The sequence below is a fragment of the Mandrillus leucophaeus genome, unplaced genomic scaffold (genome assembly GCF_000951045.1).
Source record: "Mandrillus leucophaeus isolate KB7577 unplaced genomic scaffold, Mleu.le_1.0 Scaffold622, whole genome shotgun sequence".
Lineage (NCBI taxonomy): Eukaryota > Metazoa > Chordata > Mammalia > Primates > Cercopithecidae > Mandrillus > Mandrillus leucophaeus.
Genome location: NW_012106720.1, coordinates 2,075,205 through 2,080,909, shown reverse-complemented (window position 1 = coordinate 2,080,909; position 5,705 = coordinate 2,075,205).

Sequence of the window (5,705 nt, the reverse complement as noted above, 5' to 3'; positions counted from 1 at the left end):
CGCCCGGCTAGATTCTGTTATTTTAATGTAAATTCTTGGTAAACAACTTGGGAACTGCCTCTTTGTTTCATTTAAAAACCCACTTGTAACTAATAGGGGTGTATATTCAGGGTAACTTGCATCTATGCTCCTGAGTTGCAGTGTTCAAACCTGGTCCAAATGAACTCTCTACTTACATTGTTTGCCTCGATTTTTTTTCTTCTTTCAGTTGACATATCAATGCAAGGGACCAGAGCAAATGTTGGTAGACTGAAACAGATTAAATGCAAGAAAGAGAAGAAAACTTGAAAATATGCATTATCATTGTAGACAGACTCAATGATTTTTTAAAAAGCATATTCTCAAAAAAAAGATCAATTTTAAAACAATATAGGGGAAATCGTAAAATGGTTTTAAAAATAACTGTATGGAGAAATGGAGTAACAAAATAGATAACACTGAATGATGAGTTAGAATTCACAGAATGAATTTGATTGAAATTCACATAAAATTAATGAGAAGTAAAAATTGTCATGAAAAAGATAGGAGATGTGGAGAATTGATCTGATGGCTCCAATACTCATAGGAGTTTAGATTAAGAAAGCAGAAGTAGGATGGAATCTATACCCAAAAATTTAAAAAAGCAGAAATAAAAGCAAATCTCTTCTTTGCTACCCTGGAACTAGAAAACAGTGAAATAATGTTTAGAGTTTTTTTGTTTTTGTTTTTGTTTTTTGAGACGAAGTCTCCCTCTTGTCCCCCTCTTGTCCCCCAAGCTGGAGTGCGATGGCACGATCTTGGCTCACTGCAACCTCTGCCTCCTGGGTTCAAGTGGTTCTCCTGCCTCGACCCCCTGAGTAGCTGGGATTACAGGTGCCTGCCACAACACCCAGCTAATTTTGGTATTTTTAGTAGAGATGGAGTTTCACAATGTTGGCCAGGCTGGTCTGGAACTCCTGACCTCAGGTGATCCACCCACCTCAGCCTCCCAAAGTGCTGGGATTATAGGCATGAGCCACCGATCCCAGCCTGTTTAGAATTTCTTAAAGCATAACTATTGAAACCCAGGAATTATATAGCCAACCAAACCTGTGGCATATAGAAAAATTATTTTAAAATAAAAGCTTTAGACAAAATAAATGTAACAGAATTTATCTGAGCAAAGAACAATATCATGAATCAGGTATTGGGGCTCAGGAAGTGTTGCCCCAAAGACTGGCACTTTGATATGCTGAGAGGCCTAGAAGCTGCCTCAGAATCAAGGTCCCTCTAACCTTGTCTTACCCCTAGACACACACCTGCAGTGCAGGAAGGGGCTGTCTCTGGGATTTTCTTATCTGTCCCAGAAAGCTTCTTTCCAAAAATAATGCCATTGCCTTTCTTCTCCTTCCTGAAATCTCATTATGTATCACAAAAAAAGAAGACAGGAATCCAACCTCACCTGGAAGGACTTTTTCACAAGAAAATGACCGTCTCTCAGGTTCATTCAAATTCCAAAGAGAATCATTTACAAGTTAATTTCTGTCCGTTTGCTTCCCCTAATAATAATTTGCTACCCCTCAAAAGAATTGTCTACATTCCCCATCTCCCTCCTCCCCTATGAAAAGGGTATATAAGTTTCTGTGTCCCATTGGGTTATTGGATAATCATTCTCCTGCAATTCCCCCAGTCTATACACTTAAAATAAAATTTTGCATGCCTTTTTTCCTATTGATTTGCCTTGTGAGTTGATTTTCAGCAAACCTTCAGAGAGGACTACTGGTTGCCCATTTTTATGGTTATTTCTTGATTATATGCTAAATAAGGGGTGGATTACTCATGAGTTTTCCAGGAAAGGAGTGGACAATTCCTGGAACTAAGGGTTCCTCCCCTTTTTAGACCAAATAGGGTAATTTCCTGACATTGCCTTGGCATTTGTAAACTTTTATGGCACTGGTGGGAGTGTCTTTCCACATGCTAATGAATTATAAGTAGCATATAATGAGCTGTGAGGATGCCCAGAAGTCACTCTTGTTGCCATTGTGGTTTTGGTGAGTTTTGGCCAACTTCTTTACTGTAACCTATTTTATCTGCCAGGTCTTTATGACCTGTATCTCCTGCCAATCTCTTATCTCATGCTGTGACTAAGAATGCCTTAACCTCCTGGGAATGCAGCTCAGTGAGTTCCATCCTTATTTTACCCAGCCTCCATACAAGATGGAGTCTCTCTGGTTTAAGTGCCTCTGACAACTCCATTTTGGTTTAATCTACTGGGGCACAATGCAGGAGCTCAGTCTAAATCAATAGCCTCCTGTAAATTTTATTTAACAAAGGCAAATGGAAAACTGTTTTAGACATGCAAGGATGCAGGATATATAACAATTATACAATGTTTGAAAAAAATAACGTTGGAGAAACTGAAACCAAATAAAAGTTCATCTGAAAAAAACAGCTTAAGAAAAGGTAACATGTAGGATACAAAAATGATAAGCCATTTTTAAGTCAGAAAATCTTATAGTTCAATTTTAAAATAATTTTGGTCAAGTATAACAACATATAATGTAATAATAAATGAAAGGCTATGAAAAGAAGTATAATAGAAAAAAATCACAACAGTATTATACTAAAATATCTGATTATTTTCACAAACCTGGGAATGATAGCTGGGAAAACAAGAAAATGCTTGCTTAAAGCCTTACCAATTAAAGGAATTACATTAAGGTTCTGCTCTCCAACCCAGATGAACCACAAAATAGCAAATGTTAAAACTCAACATTTAAGTGATTATCACATGCCAAGCATAGCTCTAAGCACTTTACATTTATTGTTAAATAACTCCTTTAATAAGTCTCAAATATTTAAACTATCCTGTAGGGCATGGCTACTGCAAGTGTAATTCTGGATCAGCAAGACCTAAGAGCTTGTTAGAAATGCAAGTTTCTGGGCCCCACCCCAGGCCAACTGAATCCAAATCTCTGGGGAGGTGTCCATTAATCTGTGTTTTAATCAGCTCTCCAGGTGATGCTTTTGCACCCTAAAATTTAAGAAGCACACCTCTTCTCAGTTAATGTGCTAAGATGAACTGGTATATTTCAAATGCATTAAAAGTTTATCAGGAGATATTGATCTTAGACTTCTGAGAGCCCAGGCAATACCTGAAGCAACCAGAGTACCAAAACATTGTCACTGGCCTCTTTGTGGGCTTCTCAGAAACTGGCTGAAATGGATGTGTGTCTGATGGGACTCTGTGTTCCCGACAGACAGTGAGCACTGTAAGTGATGTCTGACATCACCACTCTGCTGGAAGCCACTGAGTGAAGCCTGGGAGATGCTTTAAACAATGTGCTGCTGCCTTGGTGACTAAGAGTTTCCAGGTGCCCAAAGGAGTGCAGCATACACGCAATAATGTAGCTCATTCAGAGAATCAGAGTGGGCAATTATCCAGTAGGGGCCTCTGGTGGGCACAGCTCTACAAGGTGCCCCAAATCTCTGCCCTTACATAGTCTTATGCTCATTTCCATCTTAACTACCTGGTAGTAACTGCTCTTGCTTTGCCTGTGCGTGCTACAGAATAGCACTTCCTTATGATGAAAGAGAAACTTAAGTACATTTCAATTTTAAAGAGTTTTTCTGAGCATTCAGATTTTCAAGAATTGGGGCAGCACCAGACCACAAGGGGCTCTCACTCCATCAGGAAAGGCAAGAAGGGAAACTTTATAAAGATTTTGCAAAAGCAAGACAAAGAAAATAATTTTGATTGGTTAGAAATTAGTTGGTGGTTTCTGATTGGTGCTGTTTCTAGTTTCGATTTACTGATTAGACTGGACTGTGGTTGGTTCACATAGGAATTTAGAGTGCCAAAGCCACCTTGTTGTAATGGCCTGCCAATTAGATTCTTTTAGCATTATCATTTTGAAATATTCAACATAAAAAAATTGAAATAGTTATGAAATCTATTCTCATTATCATAATAAATTGTAACATTACACTTGCCAATGAAAAAAAAAGAAAGTGTTAGATTTTTAAGATTCATAAACCAAAAATAAAATTCTAAGGCCCCCAACCTACTGATGGACTCCCCTCTCAGCCACTGGCATTCCAAAGTAAACCTGAAAAACTAGTTCAGACCATGATGGGAAGGGGTAGGTTAGACATGTGTCATTATAACTTCCTCCCTTTGGAATTCGGACACAACTGGCCAGCACTACTGTTAAAATAGAGATCTTAAGACAGAAACAGACTCTTTGTAACAGTAAGATACCAAATTCAAACCTGACTCTAGTATGGTAATTCATGACAGATGGTCCTGAAAGAAATCGAAATTTTTTTTCCCCAAAATATATTTCTTTGACATGTTCTTAGATGGTATGGCCCTGCAAAGCTATCTTTCGTGTGGAAAATCCACATTCTGTAGAGAATCCTCTTCCCTTTCCATATCTTTTCCCTGATCCAGGAAAGAATTAGCTAAAAGTATGGAACCTTTTTAGGTCTGATAAGAGCTTTGAAGCCTGCTACCTGGGGGCTTCATCTACATAATAAAAATCTTGATCTCCACAACTTCTTATCTTAACCTGAACACCCCTTTCGATTGATTCCAGGTCTTTAGATAATAACTCTTTCAATCAATTGCTAATCAGAAAATCTTTGAATCCACCTGTGACCTGGAAGCTCCCACTTCATGTTATCCCATGTTTCTGGAGAGAAACACTGTACACTTTACACATATTGATTGATGTTTGCCTGTAACTTTAATGTATGAAGTCCAGCCATAACCTAACTACCTTGGACACATGTTCTCAGGATCTCCTGGGGCTATGTTATGGGTCATGGTCATCACATTTGGCTCACAATAAATCTCTGCAAATATTTTACAGAGTTTGACTTTTTTCATCAACAAATTTTATCAACTACCTTCTCAGAATGGTTTGTTTTGTTTTGTTTCAGAGACAGAGTCTCACTCTGTCACCCAAGCTGGAGTACAGTGGCATGATCACAGCTCACCCACTGCCTTGGCCTCCCAGGCTCAAGTGATCCTCCTGCCTCAACCTCCCAAGTAGCTGGGACCACAGGGACATGCCACCATGCCTGGCTAGTTTTTATTTTTATTTCTGTAGAAACAGGGTCTCCCTATGTTGCCTAGGCTGGTCTCACACTCCTTGGCTTAAGCGACCCTCCCAGCCCAGCCTCTCAAAGTGCTGGGATTACAGGCATGAGCCACCATGCCTGGCCAGTTTTGTATCAATGACAACTAGCAAAATGTGAAGGGAACATCCCTAAGATGTCTTGATCAGAAATTGCAAGTTGCAGTTCAAGCATAGAAACTGATACTAGAAAACTTTACTTGTGGAAACAACCTCAAATTCCTTCTCCTAATTTCTGAAAACACTTTATTAGAAGTACACAAATTTAATATTTAATGTCTTATCTAACACTTTGCTAATCTTTCTTATAATTATGGCATATAAAATAAAATACTTTTTTCATCATAAAGATGTCCCCAAATGCCTTCTTGTTTACTTACCTCTGTGTGCCATGCATTAAACAGTTTTGAATATTGTTTAGGCTTTTGATTGCACTGAAGGCTGGTGTTCGGAAAAAAAGTTATTTTACTTACTTCTGTATTTATGTAAAATTTTAAAATAAGCATGTATTACTTTTGTGATTAAAACTGATCATAAATATTTAAAGTAAATTAAAATTAATAAAGTAATATAGCATAATAGCATTTAAAAATACATAATTAGCAA